We start from the raw sequence: 25,753 nt of genomic DNA on the forward strand, positions 1-25,753 counted from the left end.
GCCACCCCGCACCCCTCGCTACTTAAATATACTAACTCAGAGACCACACTACGTTAAAGTAAATGGAAATCTCCCCTTACGGAGGTTTCCGTTTACCCATTTGACATTCTGCACTTCCGCTATTCTTGTTTCAACAATGTTGAATTTGACATTGTCAGCTTTCAAGAATATAATAGGTAACCGAAAAATCCAACTCATCACAGTATGATGGAACAACAAGTTCCCACATTAAGGGGAAATGGGTTGAATGAGAAGCATCTGATCACTTGCCACATGAAGATGTTCTGGAGTCTTCATTTGGAGTTGCACAGCAAGAGCAGAAAAACAGTGGTAACTCTGATGCAGGCAATGTTGTGGTGATGGGCCAATGAGTTCCCATATGAAGAAGCAACGGATGACACGGGATGCATCTTAGAAATGTCACAGGAAGATGTTCTAGAACTTTATGTAGAATGCCCACAGGAGCAATAAATGTGCCCCAGTTTAGAAGAAAAGTATCTAAGAGGAATAGTTGCTTGTTAGACATGTTAAGATCAATGAAAGAAATAGATTACAGAAAATAAACAAGGCCCAAAATGTTGGAGGTCTGATAAAACAGATGAACACTGTAATAAAGCCTGTTAAAAGAAAGTCACGTGATGGAAGTAAATAGGATATATGAATGTGCAATTAAATTAACAGATATTCTTACTGCAAAAATGCATAGCAATAAGGGAAGAAATAAAATGACAGCATGGAAACATTGAATAGAGAAAACTTTAAAGCAATTAAGTGTCATTGTTGGAAGACTATATAGCAGGGAACAGCTCAACAAAATACTTAGAAAGAGATGTGATAAAAGCAATGCACGGTATCAGAACAGACCAAGATTGATCTCACACTATTGCAGATAGTAAATTAAAGATATCAGCACAGGCAGAAAAACTTAGGAGATATGCAGATAAACATAAAGTACAAAAAACATAAGTAATTCATTGATAAACCCAATAAAGTTTTATATGAAACTAGGAAACAAAGCAAAATGAATGGAAATACCACCAAAAAAGAAACTGAAATATTTTGGAGAAATATTTATGAAACACCCTGTAGAGCATAACAAAGATGCTGAATGGATAGAAAAATTAAAAGTAACAGTAAAAAGTTCAACTGTACAGTATATAAAATGGGATGAAATAATGACCAGGGGAATTGAAACAGTTAAGAAAAGTTCCTCAATAGAAAGCCCCAGGCCCAGACACAGTCCCCAACTTCTGGCTAAAAGTATTAACATCTTTACACACAGATTTGGCCCTGAGTAACAACTACTTATGTGCGTATCCTGAACAGACGTCAGCCTGGCTAACAGAAGGAAAAACGATACACCTACCTGAGTGGAACCTATAATCCATCTTGAAAACTGTGGACCAATAACTTCCTTTACGACAATGTACAGGCTATATACTGGAATTGATGTAGACAAAGTTTATATTCATTTAGAAAAAACTCAATTATGGCAATAGAAGAGTAACAAAAAAAACTTGTAGGGAACAAAGGATTATTTGTCACATAAAGCCATAACAGAGAATTGTAAAAAGGGGTAGAATCTAAGTATGGCATGGATAGATTATAAAGAAGTATTTGATGGCATCTCGCATTCATGGATAAAGGAGTACTTGCACATGTACAAGATACACCCTATAGTGATCAGTTATGATAAAGGAAAAATTGTTATCCAAGGGATGAAATTTCAAAGGGGGGTATTTAAGGGTGGTTCTTTGTCACTGCTGCTCTTTTGTTTTGCCCTTAGCCAATTAAGCTGTCTACATAACAAACTTGGTCATGATTACAACCTGGCTCTGAGAAAACAATCGAGTATAAACACGTTTATCTTTTTGTGGATGACTTAAAACTATATAGCTTATCAGACGATGATCTGAAAGCACAACTGCAAACTTTCTCAGATGATATAAGAATGTCATTTGGTGCCGATAAATGTGCAAAAGCAACATTTAAAGCAGGAAAGCTACAACACCAAGAAAATATTAGTCTGGGACAGGAATGTGATATTGTGAAACTTGAGCAGGAGGGAGTGTATAAATATGGGAATTGATAGATTGACAGTAAAACACGAACAAATGTGAACAAAAGTCAGTACAGAATATTTTAAAAGATTAAAACTAATACTGAAAGCAGCCCTGACATGTAGGAACAAAGTCCAAGTTATAAACCAATTTGGTCTTCCTATTCTTACTCGAAGTTTTGGGGTGACTGGCCCCAAAAGGTATTGGACAAGCTGCACAGGAAATCAAGAAAAATGCTTCACACTTATCAAATGAAATATAGAAGTCAGTGTATACCAAGATTATATAATGTCCTTCCATTTCACTTTTGCAGTATTCCTAACATTAGGGATCCCCTGCCTGGGGCGGCCCAAAGTCCGACCAGTATACCAAAGCCTTAGGTTGCTTTGAGGTATGCTGTAACATCACATGTATGCTCCTCGCATAGCATAGGGCATAAAGGTGATGCCCAGATGTATCATCCCCAGAACTTATTTGCCGCCAGTCTGAATGCCATCTCTTTGTGATCAGCTTGAATGCCAAAGTTCTTTTGCTGGTTTCATTGAGCTGTTGCAGATAAGTGCCCCATCGGGGTTCCTTTTTACTTATCTTTTTCTTTTTGTTGCTTCTGGGATTTTGTGTCATACAAGAAGGGTAAATGCCAGTGTGGGAGACAGATTCCCAGTAGACCACCTTGGACAGTGTCTGTTTTGCCTTGGTGCCTCGAGCAAACATATGTCCTGTTCCATAGTAGGCTGTCTCTTCTTTGGTGCTTTATCTTGAGAATCAGTGTCTTACGTTTCTCGTAAATGATACATAGAGAAAATTTCCCATTCTGAGTGGCAACCATCTGTAAAGGAGGAGGCCAAGAAACCTAGGCCGGAATCATCTTTTGTTTAGCCTCTTCTGGACATCTCGTGAGGTGTGTGTATGCCCACAGGTCTGCCTGGCTTTATCGCTGGATTCCTCTACCACGGCCAGGTTGGAGGGTGACTGGGATCTGATGTTAAACAAGTCTGAAGAGGATTTGCAGATGTCACTTTTGAATGGTCAAGGGGAACCACGGCTGATTATTTCCGAAGGACCTAAGGGTGTTCCTCAGTTTTTAGACAGAGAAGTCCTTAGCATTATTGAATGCCATCCTGGGTCAAAACCTTCCAAATTTTATAAGGCAGACGTCCCATTTTAGAAAAAGCAAAAGACTAAACATATTTCTCCTGCTCCTAAGGATCCACAGAGTGAATGGCAAGCCTTCACTCAGGGTTTTAGTGCTCTGATGGCATAGAAACATCCTCTGGGTGATTCTGTTCCTGCCTCCCCCACCTTGGTTCTTTACTCCCCTAAAAAGACCCAGGGTACATGATTCCACTGAGGAGGAGCTGGATTCAGATGAGGAATCCCTTGCATACTCTTCTCAGATTCATTTTCCTTTGGACTGTGGGTCAGATGAAGAGGAATCTAACAGTCCTGATACTCCCTTGGAAGAGATTTCTTTTGGGGACATAGTCTCCAGGATGATAGAGTTATTTAAATGGGATTGTTATTATGTCTCTGCGGTACATAAAAGGTGCTATGAGTTGATGCAGATGGACTCTCCTAAATCTGCTGTTCCTTCTGTTTTAGCTGCTTTGTTTGGATGAATTTTCGAATGCTTCTAAGGCTCCATATTCTTAGCCCACTGCTCCCAAGAAATCTGATAGGGTCTATAGGGTGCCTGAGAACTGTAAATTTTTGTACAAGTGTCCTGCTGCTGACCCCTCTGTGGTGTCTGTAGCCTCTGACAAGCCCTCTTAATTGCTTTCTTCACCCAAGTTACTGCCCTCTGATAAAAATAGAACAATGGAAAGGCTAGGAAAGAAGGTTTACACCTCGGCTACCTTGGCTTTTAGGGCTAATTACCAGACCCATATGTCCAGGTATTTGTTGGCTGTCCAACCCCAGGCTTGTCAGGCTATCTCTGATCTTCCAAACTCAGAGGGTACAACTTCTGCTTTTTCCCTGTTAGGGAGCTCCAACTAGGTGGCTCATCATTCCATCAAGTCTAATTATGATGCAGCAGATGCTTCTAGGGCTGCTGCTTTTGGTTCACTGATGAGATATTATTGGCTTCAGCTTCAAACTTTGCCTGATGACATTAAGGCTAAGTTGATAGCTGCCCCTCTTGATAATAAACATTTTTTTGGTGAAGCTGCTGCAGTTATGTTTAAGTCCTTTCAAGATGAGAGCAGAACTTAAACATACGCTTGTTTCTTCTGCACCTAAATTTCAGGCAAACTACCCCAATAAGCCAGCCATTGTTCGCAGACTATCTTTCCTTCCTCCTAAGGGCAAAAAGGGTGGCAAAGTGGCTCCTGCAGCTAAGGCTACTCAGACTTTAGTGCCTCAGAAGCCTTTCTTTCCAGATAAACCAGGTGCTGACTGACTATCCTATTCTTCCCAGCCACTTTCATCTTTCTCTTAGCCTCCCACTCTCTCTTGCTGTGCCGCTACAGATTACTCAGAATTCCTGGGTTCTGTCCATTTGCCAGGGATACTTCATGGTGTGGAAATCCCTTCTCTCTCTCTTATCAGTATTTCTCTGCCCCCTCGGGAATGACTCTCCTTTTTCCCAGAGGTGCTTCAGGGCCTTTTGACTCGGGGGCACTGTTCAAGTGGTACCAGTGTCCTAAAGGGGGGGGGGGTTATTCCAGAATGTTTCTAGTACCCAGAAAAGAGGATACTTTGAGACCAATTCTAGACCTCTCTAAACTAAACATTTTTCTCAAGGTGCCATCTTTTCAAATGTTGTCACTTCAGACTTTGTTCCTTCTTTTGCTTCCTCAGGCTTGTATGGTGTGTCTGGCTCTCAAGGATGCTTGTCTCCATATTCCAATGCATCCCCTTTTTGGGAAGTTGTTTCTCGGTTGCTTCGTGGCATTTTTAGTTCTCTGCTTTGCTCTTTACCTTTTCTACTGCCGCAAGGGTATTCACCAAATGCCTCGCTCCTGTGATTGCTTTTTGCAGGATTCGAGGCATCCACATTTTTCCTTACCTTGATTATCTCCTGTTTCAGGCAACTTCTCCAGAGATCCTGCCACAAAATCTCTATTTTGCCATTTCCCTTCTTCAGAGCCTGGGGGTTCACAATGAACTGCAAAAAGTCTTTTCCAACTCCTCAGGAACATGTTTTTCTGGGTTGCAGGATTCAGACAGTGCCTCTGCTGGTATCCCTGTCCCCTCCCAAGGCCTTGACCCTCATTTCCTTCTTTCAAACTCTTCTTCCTCTGGCCTTCATCATGGCATCCACCATCCCTATGCTCCCTGTGAGCAAACTTCACATGAGAAAGTTTCAGTGGTTCCTGAAGTCAGTTTAGCTTCAACATGCTCATCCCCTGGAATTTGTAGTTCTTCTACCTTGTCTCAAGAAGGAACATCACTGGTGGATCCAGCAGTTGTCTCTAAATCCTGGACTCCCTTTTCATCTCCCTCTTCCCTCCCAGGAGCTGTTCACAGATGCTTCAGAAGTGGGATGGGGAGAAGCTTCTGGCTCTCTAAAGGTGCAGGAGGTTTGGTCTCCTCTTCAGCAGAAGGAGCACATCAGTGTCAGAGAGGGCTCTTCTGCTGGCTCTTCAGGCTTTCCTCGCTCTTTTCTCCCCAGGACCTCTCAAGGTGTTTGCAGACAACACCACGGTGATGTGGTATGTAAACAAACCCGGGGAATAAGATCTTATCTTCTTTGCCTGCTGGCACTCCTGGTGTGGGATCTTGCTGTCCAGTATCAAGTGACGCATCAGGCAGATGTTCTTCATTCCACATTGCTGCAGTCCTAACTATTGGGTAGTCCGCTGTCCAGTCGGCCCGAATACCAAAGTATATGGCTGACGTCGGTCAGGGCGCATTAGACTGACGTCAGTACGTCAGGGTACTAATGCGCAGGACCGACGTCATATCCTCAGTCTTTTTTGCCGCATGGTCCGATGCAGAAGCAATTTTGCGAGTGCAGGTTGGCGTTCTGAAAGTTTCTGAAGTCAGAGTTTCAGACCGAATCAAAGTTGGCTCAGTACCCGTTGGGAATATTTTGGTTTTTCTTGCCTCAGTATTTAACCGGATGTCAGAAAAGTGAATAACTGTATTTCTTGTGGGAAACAGATACCTCATAGGGATTACCATACTTTGTGTATACCTTGTTTAGGGCCTGAGCACGGCGTTGTTGGATGCGCTCTTGTGCTAGATTTAACAAACGCACTATTAAGAGAAGGTTCGACTGTGCCAGGTTAGTGTTTGGGAAGCGTTGTAATTATAAAATGCCGTCGGATGCTCCGGCCGCTTCGCTAAAACGCCAAAGATAAAGCAGCAAAGCCTAGGGTGGAGGAACCGACAGTCCCAGGCGTTGGTTCTTTGGAAGGCTCAGTGGGGAGGTTTTGCCAGGTGTCTCTTTGGAGTCTCAGGAAGAGACTTTACTGTTACAGGATGTATCCTCTCAGGAAGTAGGCCAGGCTGAGGGGCTTCTCAGGTGGCTGTTCTTCCCTCTCTTCCTAAGGTGGTTAGAGCCTCTCCTTCAGTTTCCAAGGCTTCTTTGAGGGGCAGGCCAAGTTTAGCTTCTGTGGGGGTTTCTCCTAGTACTTCAGGATCTTTGCCTAAGAAACATATGCTTAAAATGGCAGAGGATTTGATTACTATGATTAGGGGTTCTATGCCCCTCCTGATAAGAGGCCTAGGGTGGAACCTGAGTTTGAGAGTTTTGAGCAATGCTCGGAGGCTTGAGTCTTCTGAAGACTTGCAGGAGTACCCTCCTTATTCTGATTCTGATGTGGATGATTCTACTCCTTCTGCTTCTCCTCCTGAGGATTTTTCATTTTCAGAGACTCTGCATTCCATGAGGAGCATTTTAAATGGGAAGGTCAAGATTTCTCTGATTCCATGAAAAGGCTTAGGGAATTCTTGTTTTACCCCAGCATAGGCCTTTAGCTATACCTCCTGTTTTGAATGTGGTGGAAGATGTGTTTGCAGAGGCTTCCCTGAATCCTGATTCTTTGCCTCCTGCCCCAGTTAAACCGGATAGGTATTATAGGGTGCCTGAAGCTCATAAGTATCTTTTTAAGAGTCCTAGGGCAGACCCAGAAACTGTCTCTCAGGGGCCTAAAGGTGTGAAGGCCTCAGTTGTTAAAAATCCTGTCCCTCCTGATAAAGAGGCAAGGGCTTTGGATAGATGGGGAAAGAAAGTGTATACTTCTTCCACTTTAGCCATGAGGGCGTTGAATTGTCAGTTTCACATGTTAAAATATCAGAATTATCTTCTTTCACAGTTGAAATCTAAGGTGGATGCTCTGGCTGAAGGTATTGAGTGTAAAGAGTTGCAGGATTTAGTTCATGTGTCTGAACAGGTAGGTAAACATTCCTTGCAGTGTGGTTTTGATGCTGTGCAGGCCTCCTCCAGGGTGGCTGCCACTGGTTCTGTTCTTCGTAGGCACGCCTGGCTGAGAGATCAGAATTTAGCTGAGCATGTTAAGACAAGGATTTTGGATGCTCCTTTACAGTCTGATGTGTTGTTTGGTTCGCCTGTGGAAGCAGTTTTGAAGAAAATGGAGGACAAGGCTAAGTCTATGCAAACTGTTAAAGATTTTTGCAGGTGCAGCCTCCAGTTTAGTAGAAATTGGCCTACTAAGGGATGGACTTATCCTGCTTATGATTCCCAGTCTAGGGGTAGGTCTAGACGTGGTAGGGGCAGAGCTCAGGGTTCTTTAGGCCTAGGACAGGAGTTCCCCTGCTCAGACTTCTGGTGAGGGCAGGGGTCAGTCCTTCGTAAGCAGACCCAATGACCTACCTTTTCAGCTGCCAGTACATTCTCGCCTGGCAGCACCTTTGGGAGGAAGGCTGTCTCTTTTCAAAGAAAATTGGGATTTAATTACCCAAGACAGATGGGTTCTGGATATTATTCACCACGGTTACAGGTTTTATTTCCATACCTTGCCTCCTTTCAAAGGCATGCCAGACATTCCTCCTCTTCAAAGGACAGAGGCTCACAAGCAAATTTCTCTGTTGCTCCAAATAGGGGCCATTCAGTCAGTTCCTGTGCTGGAAAGGGGCCTAGGATTTTATTCTCGCCTGTTCCTAGTACCAAAGAAGGGGAACACGTGGAGACCAATTCTGGATTTATCTATCCTCAACACTTATCTGGACATTCCCAAGTTCAAAATGTTGGCGTTACAACAGCTTTTACCTCTGCTGGGCAAAGATCACTGGATGGTAACTTTAGATCTCAAGGAAGCTTACCTTCATGTGCCAATCAGACTAAGTTGCAGGAAGTATCTGCGTTGAGCTGGAAATTCTCATTATCAGTTCTCTGCATTGCCCTTTGGCTTATCTACTGCCAGAGTATTCACAAAGGTTCTGGCTCAGTGATAGCTTACTTCAGGCTAAAAGGAATCCAAATCTATCCTTACTTGGACGACTGCCTGATTCTGGCTCAAGAAAAGAAGATCTTCTACAGCATCTGGAATATGTCATAGCAGTGCTAAGATGCCTAGGGTATTCTGTGAACGAAATAAAGTCCAGTCTAGTACCCTCTCAAGACATGTGCTTTCTGGGTGTGAGACTGAATACAGCAGCCCAGATGGCCTTTTTAACCCCGGACAAACAAAAGAATCTTTCCAGTTACTTCCATCATCTATCTCTTCAGTCCGGGCTGACTGCAAGGACAGTCCTTCAAGCCTTAGGGTTCATGGCATCTTGTATTCTGGTGCTTCCCAATGCCAAACTGCATATGAGGAAGCTACAATGGTATCTCCAAAATCTGTGGACACAGCACTGCCAGGATTTGGACACTGTCATTCAAATAATACCTTGCATTCAAAAGGAATTTTTGTGGTGGGCTCAGGAATGTCACCTAAACAAGGGACTCTCTGTGACCCGGCCAGAGGCAAGTCAGATTCTAACGACAGATGCCTCAGATGTTGCTTGGGGAGCTCATCTAAATGGAAAGTGGATACAAGACAAGTGGCCTGCCAGACTACAGCATCTACATATCAACATGAAAGAGATGTTAGCAGTTCAGTTTGCATTAATTGCTTTCAAAGAGTTACTTCTTTCAGGGCAGGTGTTGATTCTAACAGACAACACAACTGTCATGTGGTACATCAACAAACAAGGGGGAACACATTCTTACCCATTGTGCAGACAAGCAATGATTTTATGGGAGACTGCGCTCACTCTGCAACTAACTCTTCAGGCAAGGTTTCTGCCGGGAGCACAGAACTCCTTAGCAGATGTATTAAGCAGACAAATCATGGATCCCCACGAGTGGAAACTGGATCTTCATGTATTTCAAACATTGACAGTGTCATGGGGAACTCCAGACATAGATCTGTTCGCTTCTCCACTAAACCACCAGCTGCCAAAGTTTAAGGGATTTCATCACACAGCTTGGAAAGTGGATGCTCTTTCTTTCAGTTGGAAAAATCTTCATGTGTATGCCTTTCCACCTCTGCCTCTTCTTCCAAAGGTGCTTCTAAAGGTCAGACAAGACAAGCCAAGGATGATTTTAATAGCTCCAGATTGGCCTCGGCAGCACTGGTACCCATTACTGAGGAGTCTGGTAAGGAAGCCTCCATGGCCTTTACCCTTGATTCCACACCTGTTGTCTCAGAGGACGGTCATCTGCTCAATGTCAAGCTTCACTCTCTACATCTAACAGCCTGGCATATTCTGTTTTGAAAGACAGCAGGTCTCAGCTTCCTCAACAAGTTTTAAATGTGATTATGGAAGCCAGAAGACCTAGTACAAGGAAAGTGGAAAAATGGAAGAGATTTTTGTTTTGGAGTGCAGCAAACAATTTGGAGATTACTGAGCCAAATTTGAGTGTGGCTCTTCAATATCTTACTGAGTTACTGGACAAAGTTTTGTCTTTCTCTTCCATTAAGATTCATGCTGCAGCAATTTCAGCTCACTATGATTGTGACCCACCATTGTTTTCGCATCCTTTGTTCAAGCAATTTCTTAGAGGGGCAAAGAATATAAGACCCCAGAGCTCCTACTCCTGCTTGGGATCTCAATTTTGTGTTGGAGAAACTTACTCTACAACCTTTTGAGCCTCTTGGCTACTGCTGAATTGAAATACTTGTCATGGAAGACTGCTTTTTTGTTGGCCATTACTTATGCAAGAAGGGTTTCTGAGTTGCAGGCCCTTATGGCAGTGGAGCCTTTTTTGATTTTTCATAAGGATAGGGTATCTTTACGTACTAATCCTTCCTTTATGCCTAAGGTGGTTTCTAGTGTGGCTTTAAACCAAACTATTCATTTGCCTACCTTTTATGCAGATCCCCAAAATAAAGGGGAAAGATTTTGCACACTTTAGATGTACACAGGCTATTGCGTTATTATTTGAGCAGGACTAAGGATTTTAGGCAGTCTCAGCAGTTGTTTGTTTCTTTTGCTTTGAGTTCAAAGGGCAAGCCTGTGTCAAAACAAACTATTTCTAGGTGGATTGGGTGTTGCATTACATTTTGTTATTCCCATCATGGCAAGGAGATTCCAGCTGGGATTAGGCCTCATTCCACTAGGGCTACTGCCACTTCCACAGCATTTCTAAGGGGTGGCAACTAAGGATATTTTGGAGGCAGCTACTTGGAGTTCAGTGCATACTTTCTCTAAGCATTATCACCTTCCTCTCTACTCTAAGTCTAGGGCTGGTTTTGCCACAGCTATTTTGCAAGGCATGTTGTCAGTTCCTGCTTCCTTATGATTTGCCAGCCTCCCTTACCTCTGCTTTGGGATTCTACCCAATAGTTAGGACTGCAGCAATGTGGAATGAAGAACATAGTACAGTTTTGTACCTACCATAAATGTAGATGTTCGAGGATCCACATTGCTGCAGTCCCTCCTTCCCCTCTGTGTTTAGGGGTGGTTGTGTAGGTGAGGTTATATTCTGCTAATTGTGTATATATTGTATATATATTTTTGGTGCAGGTATTTTGGGAGTTTTGTTTTGGCCTTATCTTTTCAGGGTCTTCTGACATCTGGGGCAAGAAAAGACTGAGGATATGGCGTCGGTCATGCGCATTAGTACCGTCAGTCTAATGTGCCCTGACCGATATACTTTGGTATTCGACTGGACAGCGGACTACCCAATAGTTAGGACTGCAGCAATGTGGATCCTCGAACATCTACATTTATGGTAGGTACAAAACTGTACTTTTTCATTCTCTCAGGTCAAAACATTGTCACAGACCCTCTAAGCAGATCTTTAACTCATTACCACAAATGGATGCTTCACAGGTATGTGTTTCTGGACATTGTCCACCAGTGGAGTACTCCTGAAATAGACATATTTGCCTCCCCTCTGAACAGGCAACTTCCCTATTTTCTGCCAGAATCCCAGGTCCTCTGGTGTGCCTCTCATTTCCTTGCAAGGGTATGTTTCTTTATGCTTTCCTTCTCCTTCCCCTCATCCCAAAAGTCGCATTCAGAATTCACCAGGATGCCTCCAAAATATTGTTGGTGACTCCCTTTTGGCTGAGATAGCATTGCTTTGCTCCCCCCTTGGTTAAATGCAGAAGGGGAGGATCACAAGTTACCTCACAAGGTGGACCTACACACAGAAGACAAGGGATCTCTCATCCATTCCCACCTGTCCACTCTTCAACTGATACTGTGGGTGATAAGATTTTGATTCCACAGACACCTTTTTTCCTGAGGATGTGCTTATGGTATTGCAGGAGGCCAGGAATCCCAATACTAGGAAATCCTACTTATCCAAATGGAAGAGTTTTCTGTTTGGTGTCTTCCTCATAACCTAGATCCACTTTCTGTGGATGTTCCTTTGGTTCTCTGTCATATGTGTGAATTGCTTAATGCTGGGTTGCCTTATTTTTCTGTTAAGGCCCAGTTAACCTGCTATCCCTGCTTGTCTGCCTTTATCTTCTTATTTAGCTTCTAGATTTGAATCTAAATACTTCCTTAAAGGTGTCCTTCATATTAGGCCTCCCAGGAAGCCAGTTCTTCCTCCCTGGAATCTTAATTTTGTTTTGGAGAATTTGACTCAGGCTTCTTTTGAGTCTGCTGCTTCAGCTTCCTTTCAACGTTGGTCTTGAAAGACTGTTTTTTTTGTTAACCCTTAATTCTGCCAGACAGGTGTCTGCTTCAAGCCCTTATGGCTTGTCCTCCTTTTTCATAAGGACAGGATGTCCTTGCATGCTAATCCTTTTATGTCCAAGGTGGTGAATGAGTTGTTCCTTAAATCAGTTCATTAACATGCCCATTTTTTTCCTTCTCCACAGTCTGCCACTGAGAAAGTGGTGCACACCTTGGATGTACCTTGGATGTACAGAGACAACTCAGATTTTATTTGAACGAGACTTGGACTATTAGGACATCTGATCAGCTGTTTCCTTTCATCCCAGTTCCTTGGTTTTAGCTGTATCCAAGCAAACTATTTCTTCGTGGATCTCAAAGGCTATTTCTTTTTGTTATTCTTTTCATGGTAAGAGCCTCCCTTCTGTAAAGGCTCATTCTACTAGAGTTGTGGCTTCTTCTGGTGCTTTTTTCAAGGCTTTAGATACTAACTCTATTCTTGAGGCAGCTACCAGACCAGGACTTCTGTGCATACAATCACCAAGCAGTACAAACTGAATGCAATCTCCAGAGCTAGAGCTGGTTTTGCTAGGGCCATCCTTCATGGCTTCCTATAGGACTCTGCTGATCCTTCCTCCTCTCAAGTTTCTCCCTGAACTTTGGCACACTCCCTAATGTTATGAATACTGCAACAGTAAAAAGATAGGACATAGTACAGTTGTGTAAAATGTTACCATAATGGTAGATGTCCTTCTCTTCACTGTTGCAGTATTCACTCTGTCCCTCCTTCACCTGGTCCATTTGTTTTCTGGATGTACTGGTTACCTCTTGTTTTTCCACTGGCATTCCTACTGGGGCTCCCAGTTCTGAGGATGGTACATCTGGATGTCAGCTGTATGCCCTATGCTATGGGAGCAGCCTACATGTGACGTATGGCGTACCTTAAAGCAACCTAAGGCTTTGGTATACTGGCCGGATATCGGGCCTCCCTAGGCAGGGAATCCCTAATGTTATGAATACTCCAACAATGAAGAGAAGGACATCTACCATTGGGTAAGATTCTAGATAGCTATACTTTCCCCATGCTAAAGGAGGTATGGACCTCGTTGAAATTGTTTACATGTATACATCTGCAGTTGTGGGACTGTATACATATCTGCTGACCTCTGATTCAAGCATAGTGAAAGTTTTAAAACATGAGAAGTCTAAGATGACTTCCCTGCTTACCAAAAAAAAAAAAAAAAAACAGGGAGAAGAAAAACAGTACCCACATGCTCAAACCTTGAGTAACCAGAAACAACTAAAAAATGGTACTGCAGAGGGTTTCCAGGCGAAGAAGACAGACGAACGGTCTATTTTTTCCAAAGCTTATTCAACAACACGCACTAAAAAAAAAAATAAATGCTTAACTTTATCACCGCATTTTCATCCCAGCTACATCGGACTTCATCAGATAAAACAAACACGACCCATCAATCCATATATATATATATATATGTATATATATATATATATATATATATATATATATATATATATATATATACACACACACACACACACACACATACATATATTTTGTTTCACTTCTGAAAACTGAAAATCCAAAATTTTGAATTTCAAAAGACTGAGACCAAAATCTTTAAAGTTCAAAAGACTGAATCCTCAAAATACTGAATCTCAGAATACTGAAAACACACAGGATACCAACACTTACTATATTCCAACACAACTACATATAGAAACAAATAAAAGATAAACTGTTTACCACTTCTCCAAGTATAAGCATGGGGGCAAACCCCCCACACCCCCTGCTTCAGAACAAAATGGCAAACATACCATTGTGTTTCATGACTGCCTGTTGTAACCTTAGTCATGTTGCTATACTACTGCATAACTCATGTTAGTGTAGTGAAGTGTGATCTCGGAGTTGATATATTTAAGTAGCAGTGGCTGGGTGGGGTGCAGCCACTCCCCCCCCCCCCTTATACTTGGAGAAAAGCAATATGGTTTGTCTTGTATTCGTTTCTGTATTTACTTCTGCTGGAATATAGTAAGTGTTGGTATCCTGTATGTTTTCAATATTTTGAGATTCAGTATTCTGAGATTCAGTATTTTGAGTTTGTCTTTTGAACTTTCAGGATTTTGGTCTCAGTCTTTTGAAATTCAAGATATTGGGCTTTCAGTCTTCTGAACTGAATCTACACACACACACACACACATATATATATATATATATATATATATATATATATATATATATATATATATATGGGTCTACCTGATTACGTCGAAAGTGGAAAACACCGATAACGAGATAACCGACAACGGAAGATCGACAACGGAGAAGACCAACAGTTGAAAAGCCCGACGCTGAGAACACAGACATGATAGGGTAAGTGTGCGATAGGGACGGACATTAGGGTCAGGGTGCGGGTAAGGTAAGTGTGTGATAGTGAGAGACATTAGGGTGTGGGTCAGGTAAGTGTGCGATAGTGATGGACTTTAGGGTTAGGGGCTGATTAAGTGAGTTAGGGTTAGTATGTGGGTAAGTTAAGTGTGCGATAGTGACAGACCTTAGGGTTTGGGTTAAGGTTAGTGCTTAGATAGTTGCGTATGCAAGGTTTAGTGTAGGTTTGAAAGGTTTTTGGTGTGCTTGTGTTGTGTGTGTTTTTCAGATAAGGTCTATTGTCGGGATTGTGGTTTGTCTGCATGTGAAGTTTCGTGATTTTGAACTTTCGGTTTTGTGATGGTGTGTGTGTGTGTGTGTGTGTGTGTATATATATATATATATATATATATATATATATATATATATATATATATATATATATATATTCTCATTAACTAATCAGTCCATTAATTAGCTAAGAAAAACTCTAAAAGAAGTGCATGAGCTACGCATAGACAACCCATTATTCTTTAATGCAAACCTAAAAAATATGTATATAATATTAAAGGTTAGAAATGATGACCCCAATTAATGTAATGCAAGGCTTTTTTGAAAGACTCTCCCCAAGAGCTCCTTGACCATAGCGTACTTATTAAATTTAGGCTGCCCATACTTCAGTTCTGCTCACTAAATTACTAGGACTACATTCAGCCACAAATACAGAGAGTTACTCCTTAAAATAAGACTGAATTGGGAGCTTTTTTAAAGAAATAAGCCAAGAAAAAACAAAACATTAATCATTAAATTAAGGCTTAATTGGGAATTTTTCTAAAGAAATACGCCAAAAACTAAAACGTTACTCCTTCAAATGAGGTTTAATTGAGAACTTTTTCTAAAGAAATAAGGCACTGAACTACCTGCTAAAAAGTAAAACACCAAACCTGACTGATTGATTCCTCCCAAACTCAGGAGGCTCTGTCAGTCCCTGCCCCATTTGCCCTCGCTACGCTCGGGCTCACTCCACTCCCCTACCCCATCCCAATATCAATTACATTTATACCTAGACACCACACCTACCTCAGTCACTACTCCAGCCGATCACATCACACTTACAAAGAAACATCAGCCACACCTGTCCCTGCTCTAGCAAATTCTCCCAATCACCATACCAGCATATCTAAACCTAAACATGGATATAGGACCCAAACCCATACTTGTACACCTCTTACTATTTCTCTTGTGCTTATCAATCTTCTTACTGCTAACCTGCATTACCAGTTACCAAATACAACTTAATTACACCTACATACCAAGAAAATCCACTAACTATCATAACACACTACCCCTTACTCAATTAACCCCATACCTCTACCAAACTTCCTATATCCACCACATCGTATATAAATTACTCCCAACACCAAACTTCTTTAAGACACTGTAAGACCCTACAAAAACTACTCAGACTTTATCTTTACCTGAAAACCCAACTTAATCTCTGGAGATATGCACCCAAACTCACCACATACAGGAACCCAAACTAATGTCCCAAATAACACCTTACTCCATTGTGACAAAAACTCCCTCTATAAATCTAAATGTCAGAAGTATTCTAAACAAAGTCCATGACATGCATGCACTACTCTCCTATCAGCTAGATATAGTCATATCAACTGAGACCTGGCTTAAACCAGCGAACCTCAAAAATGAAATTACTGCACCAGGCTGTAATATAATCTGCAGTGACAGAATAGGAAGAAAAGGAGGGGATGTTGCAATAATGTACAAAACCCACCTCATCCTTGATCAAATAGACATAACTGCCCCAAACTTTGAAAAAGCAGAACTCACCCTAATTAAACTAAAACTTAACGCAAACAAACAAATCAACATCATAGGCTGCTACATCCCACCAGGCAATAACAATATTACCATTACAGAGAATCTACTAGAATGGATCTCTAACTCACTCCACCAAGAAAATATAGTATTAAGGGACCTCCATATTGATTGGCAAAACTGCTTCAGTCAAAACCCACCTCTCCCATATCATTTTGCATGGCCTAACCCAACTTATCACTTCCCCCACAAGAATTGACAACAGAACCAATCATCAGTCCGTATTAGACTGGATACTTGTATCCCACCCTTCAATGATAACCCTAGCAGGATGTCTGCCAGACACCTTGAGTGACCACCAAGTCACTTTCCTCCTCAGATCCAAATCCCACAACTTACCCAGATATCCACATGGCTAATTAGGAATAAAAATGATTTTAACCACGCCAACTTCATAAGTGACCTAAAACAATGTAACTGGGCCCCCCTAAAAAGCCTACCTCTAGATGAAGCAGTTTTATAATTCAACACAACCTTTTTTAAATAACCTAAACCATCACCCCCCACCAGAACAACAAGAATGAAAACTAATTATGCCCCTTGGTTAACCCCAGATACAAAGACCTTCCTTAAAAAGAGAAATAAAGCCTGGACTAGCTTCCGTAACACCAAATCACCAACCGATAGACAAACATACCTGGAACTACATAACAAAGCCATAAAACTTATCAAAACAGATAAAACTTCATACTACCAAAAAATACAGGACAAACATAGGAACAACCCTCAAAAATTCTGGGCAGCAATTAACTCTGTTCTACAACCAGGGAAAACAATTACCCCTACCCCAAAAAAATGTAAATAACCTAGACAATATCCCCACTCAGTTTAACAACTTCTTCACAGACACTATCCAAACCCTAGCTAACAACCAACCCCATGCCATCCACCCCACCCCTACCTCTACCCCGCACCTGATGCTACAAACAACTGTCCCAACTTTAGCTTCCACCCAGTGCCCACTAAATCCATTGGAAAATGACTCCGAAAACTCAAACCTACCACTCTAGCTGCTGATAAATTACCAGCCAAATACCTCCAACTAGCCGCAGAAGCAATAGCATATCCAGTCTCAGTCCTAATAAACCGATCCATCCCTGAGTGTATAGTACCTCAGCTATGGAAAATTTCATACATCATCCCACTACACAAAGGTGGAAGCTTTCTAGAACTCAACAAATACCGACCCATAGCCATTCTACCCCCTTTATCAAAAATTCTAAAGAGAGAAATCCACAAACAACTTCTGCAATACCTCTTAGAAAATAAACTACTATCAACACAGCAGCACGGTTTTAGACCATTCCACAGCACTACCACTGCACTCACAGCATTCACTAACATAATTAATCTCAGAAATAATGGACTCTATGTATCCGCCACATTCTTAGACCTATCCAAATCATTCTATATGGTTAACCACTCAACTCCTTCACTCACTTTCCACCCTTAACCTCAACACCCCTGCCATCTCCTGGTTTAAAATCTACCTAGTAGGCAGGCAACAAGCTGTGCTGTGGCATAACCAACTCTCTCCCTCCCAGTTTCCCTAGGGGTACCCAAGGCTCCATCCTGGGACCACTGCTTTTTACCCTCTTCACCAATCAGCTGCCGTCCAGCATTCCCATAGCCTCAATAGTTCAATATGCCAACGATACTACCATAATATGTGCAGCAAAAACTATAGATCTCCTTCGCTCCCAAACACAAGAATGCTTCTCCATGGCCAAAACTGGGATCAACAAACAATGCCTCATTCTCAACCCAGGAAAAAACAAACTACACATTTAGCTCCCATAGAAGCCAACCTCCCCCCAACAGTTTCACAATCTCTTCAAATAATACCACAATCACCCCCACCAATCACACCAAGCTACTAGGTATTGAAATAGACAACCACCTCAGATTTGACCTTCATATCTCCGTGACCATAAAAAAGGTACATAAAAAACTTGGACTACTCTATTGCAATAAAACATTTCTCACTAGCCACTCCAAAGTTACAATAGCCAGGACTCACCTACTGTCCACCTTACTCTACACCCATCCCTGTACTTACAAATCTTCACAAATCTGATCTAAACAAACTTGATAGCCGCCAAATTTGCTACAGACTCACCCATCAGAACACACCACTGTGACTGCCTCAAAGAACTCAACTGGCTCGAACTACCACAACTACTCCAACTCAATCAACTATCTCTAGACCACAAAATAATACATTTGTCTTGCAATACCCCAGCTCTACAAAATCTTCTTCAACTCTATACCACCACCAGACCCTTACCTAGTACCCAAAACCTCCTTGAGGGTTCCAAATTCAACAATGAGGCTGGTAAATCAGTCTACAGCCACTATATCTCAAAAATCTGGAACTCCCTTCCGTCCCACATAATCCCTAACCATGTTAAAAAAACTAGTCAAAACTTATTTCCTAAACAAACGACTATGCTCTTGCATCACCCCTGGCTAATACCTCATCTCTAAAAGTTCACTAACCTACATAAAGTATGTCATAATAACCAATCCTGAACATACCTTCCCATGACTGATGCACAGTTGTACCTACTAACTCTGTAGTGGTAAAATTACTATCCCAAGAATGCTGCACTATATACTACCCGCAGCTATATTCTGCAGTCTATAACAAATACTGCTAGGAGTATGTATCCAACTCTTGTGACCTAATGCATAACAGAATGCTGTTCCTCACATTTGTGTCTTAGACCTCTCTTTCTTCCTTACAATGTAATTTATCCCAGTAATGTTGTGTAGAATGTGGAATGTTGTGCTTAGAACCAATGTACTGTGTTAATAACTAGCTACTAACATGTAAACACTGTAACACCTAGATTGTGTACCCTAAATCTATGTATGCTTAAAAAATATCATTCTGTTTCTCCTTGCCTGGAATCAGTTGTTATCTTATTTTTGAAAATTATCTTGTCTAAAATTGTTCTCTTGGAGCTTTTCTCCCTGGGCCTTCACTGAAAATGGACTTGTATCTAGTTGGACTATCCTGGTCAACAAATGTAAAATAAATAAAAATAAAAAAATATGCAGATATTTTAAGTGGGTGCAAACATATTCAGACATATCAAAATGGCCCTAAAATCTGCACATTATATTGATTTAAATGGTGATTATATAGAACAAAATACTGAACTCTGTTAAAATCCTTAAACCATAAATACCCTAAACAAATAAGAGATAGTTATAATTGATTTAAAATTCAATGTAAAAAATGTGAGTTAAAATATAAAAGATGTAAAAAGTATAAACTGTATAAAAAAATCAAAGTGTACTAAAATCATTGTTATAGTCTTGCTGATCTAAATTTTAACACTGGAGTGACAGAAATATCCTCGTTCAGATTTAGCTCCCCGTTGACTTCTAAAGTAATCTGCTATACAAATTTCTCTGTACTCAATCCTTTCCTCCCATAGACCTCCCCTGGGGTCTTTTCAGATTGTTTCTAAAACAAAGAAAGTAAAATGGATTGGGTAAAGCTCTTGGTATGCTTAAACAGCCCATTTGTTTCATCCTTCCTAGAAATTGCATAAAAATGTTCATAAATTCTTTTTTTCAACTTGCGCTCAGTCTTCCCCACATAAAACATTTCACATGTTTTACATTGGGCGAGGTATACCACGCCCTTGATATTGCAGTTGGAAAAGTTTTTGCTTGTATAAACTTGTCTGTATTCTCAACATAAACTGCTTCAGTGTTAGCAATGTGAGAACACTGAGTGCAATTCCCACATCTATAGGTGCCCACCTTTTTCTTAGCAGAACCATTTGTTTTATTATGACCTTGTTCTAAAATTTCCTTTGTTATTGCCTTTCCTAAATACAAATCTAATAGGATTCTTGAAAATCAATTCTAGGTCTGAGAAAAACAGCAAACTTACCCCAGTTATTTAAAACTACTCTCTTGACCAGGTTCACTTCATTGTTATAATTTAACAACATAGCTCCTTTATAGTTGGAATTATTCACTCTTCTAGAATGGGGCTAAATTTACCTTCCCTACCATTCTTCATCCATCATTTCCTTTATCAATTGTATAGGGTATTTCGTACCAAGAAAGCAGTCTTTTAAAAACTCACATTCATTTGTATAATCTTGCTCATCTGAGGTCTTTCTAGATGCTCTAATAAATTGCCCTTTAATTATAATTTTCTTTTGTTTAAAGGGGTGGGCATGAGTAAAAAATAAATATGAATCTGAGAAGGTGGCTTTTCGGTAGAGCATGGATTTAAAAACTTTTGTTGATCCATTTTAAAAATACTAACATCTAAATAATTTAAAACATCCCTAATGAAATATTCACTGTTACGACCTTACTTGATATTATCTTAACAAACAACTATTTCACGTTCAATAAGAAACTGTACTTGCAGAAATGTGGCGTAGCAATGGGCTCAAACACAGTAATGGTCTACTGGGAATCAAATTTCATTTTCAGAAACAAAGAACTGACCAAATACATCAAATATTACACTCGATTCCTTGATGACATCTTTATTTTATATGACGAGTCTAGAGATCTAGCTACAAAATTTTTACAATATTTGAACAATACAACTCATTTTTTAAAATTTACTTCTGACTTTCAGGAGTTATCTATCAATTACTTAGATGTAAACTTGTGTAAGGATGTATTTGGCAAACAATATACTGCTAAAATACACAGAAAGGATACTTTCTGCAACTGCAATTCTTATTTGCATTACACAAGCTCGCATCCTTATTCACAAAAGAGGTCCATAATAAAGGGACAATTAATTAGAGCAGCACGTATGTCTACCCTCTATAGCGACTACTTAATTGAATGTAAATTTTTAACTACTTTATTCTTAGAGAGAGGTTACCCCTCTCAGTTTATAATAGATATAGTCAACGAAGTGAGTATTAAGAGAGAAAACTGTATCATAGAACCTATTTTGGTGACAAAAAACAATATATCTGACAACGCTCTAAGACCTCAAACAATAAATGACAGAGGCCCCCCACTAACAACTTGGAGACTAGCACTGACATTAATAGTACTAATAACATTTACTTAGATAATTCAACTAATAAAAATAAAAATAAAAACAATGAGGATGACATCAAAAAATACCAACTTAGTTACATAACAACATTCAACATAGATAGTAACGCTTTTAAGAATATTTTATACAAAAATTGGATACTTATCCAACAAGATAACAATATTAATTTCAAACTAGATTGTGTTCAGAAAAGGCCAAAGTATTAAGAACATGCTTGAAAAAAGAAAAACTGACAACTACAATTACCGTACAGGCATGCTATCTTGCAATAGCTGTAACATGTGTAAACACATATCAAGCTGAGAATATGTTACTATCAACAATCATAAATACAAGATAAAATTTAAACTGAATTGTAATTCTAAACTTATAGTCTATGTTAAAGATAGAGTTTATGAACATGTATACGCTATTGCTAATAAGAAAATGGAAAACGCATTAGCAAAGCATATTAGCTCAAACTTTGGTCACAATTTTAAATTCACAGCAATCGACCAAGTTGTAACTGACATTAGAGGGGGTCCATATAATTTAATATTAGAAGAGCATGAATTAACTTGGCAATGGTTAACTAATGCTTTCACTAAACCAGGACTGAACGAATATTGTAACATCGCATGTCTATTAAAATTGAGAAGCCTGCATAGATGAATTCATTAACATCTTGTAACTTATAGTTAGTCTTTCTTAGAATATCTATAATAGTCATATACTATTATGTATTTTTAGACCCATTTAGTATTAAAATACACAATACATACTAGTTATCAACTTAGAATTCATTTCATTATATTTATGCTCAACACATTTTTATACACTTTTACATTTTTCATAGTATTTAGCATGTATACTTTGTGAATCCTTCGTATACAACATATAATATAATACATATTTTGTTTACGAAAGAGATTTCTTGATCATTAATTTAAAAAGCCTTTTTTGTTTCTTTAAAATCAAATTGTAATATAATGCACCATCACATATAAATAACTTTCGGTTTATAGTATACCTACTAGTCACATCGTACCCATTATAAGTACGCTGACATTTGAATCAATAAACTTTTGCTTCTTGCTTACTCTTTTTGGAAACGTATATATACACACTTGTCAATCACAAGTGCAGCTTTATGCATGCACTTTGTTTATGTTTGCACACTTTATGAGATTCTATTTAGCTATGATGTCATTGTTTTAGAAATAACATATACCTATACCTTTTTTGATTTATGGTACAATGTTTCAGTATAATGGCTCCTATTGCTCTTACATTATTTTGGTTCCATCAACCCAATATTCAACTGTGATTGATGGGGATCAAACTAGCCTACTACTTGTTTTAAATTGTTAACTATTTTAGCTGCATACATTTTACACCTTTGATTGCAGTTCGTTCTTTGAGCCTTAAAAGTTGGGCCGAAGGCAAGGATACTAATGGAGTGATGATGGTTACTGTGGATATAAAATCGCTGTTGACACTATTTTGGTTTAGAAGCTCTTAGAGAGTTTCTACATAACCATAGTACCTTTTCCAACAGTAAAACATAATTATTGTGTATGATGATGGAAATAGTACTTAATAACAATATATTTGTTCAATAATCATTTCTTGCAATGATTAGGTGTTGCCATTGGTACCCCTGTAGCCAATACGTATGCCAACTTAGTATTGGCTAGATGGGAAGAGACTAATATCTATAATGCTGATGGCACATTTAAGAACACACATCTACTGTTCTTTAAAAGAGTTTTGGATGATGTGTTCTTTTTGTGGAATATAGATATTAATGACCTTAGAGATTTTGTTGATGCCTTGCAGTCTAGTGTAGATTTTCTAGTGTTTGATAATTCGTCATGTGAATTCATCCACTTTAGATGTTGACATCAGTCAGTGCTAACAGATTTAGACTAAAATTTATAGGAAAGATGTTCAAGCTACTAGATTTCTCCATTATAAAAGTTAGCATCCAAGACACACACACACACATCTATATATATATATATATATATATATATATATATATATATATATATATATATATATATATATATATATATATATATATATATATATATATATATATATATATATAGATAGAGAGAGAGAGAGAGAGAGGTGTGCTAAAGAGTCACTTTATAAGAGCCAGTCACTTAAACACTGAGGAAGGGAATTTTTTAGAAGAATTAAGTGCGATGGCTAATGATTTTCAAAGCAGGGGTTATGCAGATGCATTGGTTAATAATGTAAATGTAGTGATTAATGAGATCTACTTCACTACAACCTTATATGCATTCTGATAACCCGCCTGTGAATAGAAGGGACCATTGTTTGGGTTACATGTTGAAGTACAGTAGCCATACGGCTATGGTTAATTATATCATTTGTAAGAACTGGATTTTTACAGTCAAACCCAGACATAAATATTATAGTTGGGGAGCAACTAAAATTTATATATAAAAGAGGAAGGAGCCTTAAACTATATGTAATAAAGGCATAAGAAATACTTTTACTGGAACCAAAACGTTCCATAGATATGGGACAGTACCATGTCATAAATGTGTTTATTGTGTTTAGATAAATACTGACATTAATTTTGTATACCCCATTACAAAGAAAAACTTTGAAATAAGGGCCTCTGGTACATGTTATACTGAAAACATAGTATATATTGCTAACTGTATGGAGTGTCAAAGCTTTTATATAGGAAAAACGAATATGAAGTTTAATGAAAGAATTGGAGCTCATCTTTCAGACATTCGCAGGTCTGTAGAGACCACTGCACTGTTCAAACATATAATGACTAAAGGAAGACAGCATACATTTAAATTTAGAACTCTGCAAAATGTGTTTAATGTACGTGGGGTTGATATTATTAATGCTAGAGAGTTAGCTGAGTACAAATGGATAAATTATTTTAGGTCAGCTACACCACCAGGGTTGAACTCACCAAGCACTATTAAACCTGTTCTAAGAGCTAAGCAGGATATTTTATATTGTATTTTTATAATATATATGTTGCATATGATTTTAAAATGTATTTTTATGTTTTATATGCATTTTTTTAAGTGTTGCTATTTCTGTTGAGCGTTGTCACATGTTTGATGTCTACCTATTGGCTGGCTAGATATTTAAATATGGATTTGTTATACTATGAGTGTATGCATTGAAAAAGAGCCTGTGTCTCGAAAGATTTGCTGTGTGTTATCCTTATTAAATTTTACAAACATTGGAACAGTGGTTGTCTTGATCAAGATTTGGAGAGTTATTAATTTCATAATAAGGACAATATCCATACACCAGCTTATTCTGAGTTCTGTTACCAACAGCTTGAAAAATAAACTCTTACCGGCTGAAGTGCAGTTGTCTATTTACCATAAATGTAGAGGTTTGAGTCTTCACTATTACAATAATATACCTTAATAGGATATATAACAAAAGGAAAAAGAAGTCATGAGTAAAATCAGGAAGAGCAACTCCTACAATGATAGCTCTCTAATTAAACTAAACAGGAAACCTAAGAGGATTAATTTAGTCCAACAAGGCCAATTACATCAGGATAGCTTCACAGGCTAAAGACAACCACAAGAACTTCTACAGCTGCATCTGAAACCTCTATGGCAGCACACACCATTGTGCCAAACCAGTGGTGAATGGTGCCACCTTCGCTGAGCAGAGCAACATATTGAATTTGCTGGCTGACAAATTCAGCTCAAACCTCACCCCTCCATGAAGTACCCACTACCATATCCCCCACACCCCAACTATTAACAGGGAGCAGGTCCTGGTGGCACTCACTAAGGACAAAAACACAGCCTCAATGAGCCCAGATAATAGGCTAAGATGCTTCCTAAATGGTGTGAAATATGACCTGTGAGGACCTCTTGAGTCACTTTTGGACTGCAATGGTCTCCCATTTCACAAGGGTGGACTATCAGCTGACCCCAGAAACTACAAACATATTACTGACTAGTCTAATTTGCAAAGCCATGGAATGAATTATCATAGAAATAATTAACTAAGCTATAGGCCCCCTTAAAACACTGGACCCAGCCAAGTTTGGCTTTGTCAAGAGGAGGTCAACCTTGTGGACTTCTTTGAGAAGGTCACCATGGTAATAGATGAGGGGGAAATGGTGCATACTGCATAACTGGACGTGGCTAAAGCCTTCAGTATAGTACCCCAATCAGGTATAGTTGATAAACTCAATGAACTGTGCGTAAACCCCTACATAAGTCTTTAGATTGCCAGCTGGCTCACAGACAAAACCCATGAAGTTATGGTTGGTGATACCACCTCCAGTAAGAGACTGTTAACCAGTGGAGT

Source organism: Protopterus annectens, chromosome 13.part0, assembly GCF_019279795.1.
Source record: "Protopterus annectens isolate FY-2018-M chromosome 13.part0, PAN1.0, whole genome shotgun sequence".
NCBI classification, from domain to species: domain Eukaryota; kingdom Metazoa; phylum Chordata; order Ceratodontiformes; family Protopteridae; genus Protopterus; species Protopterus annectens.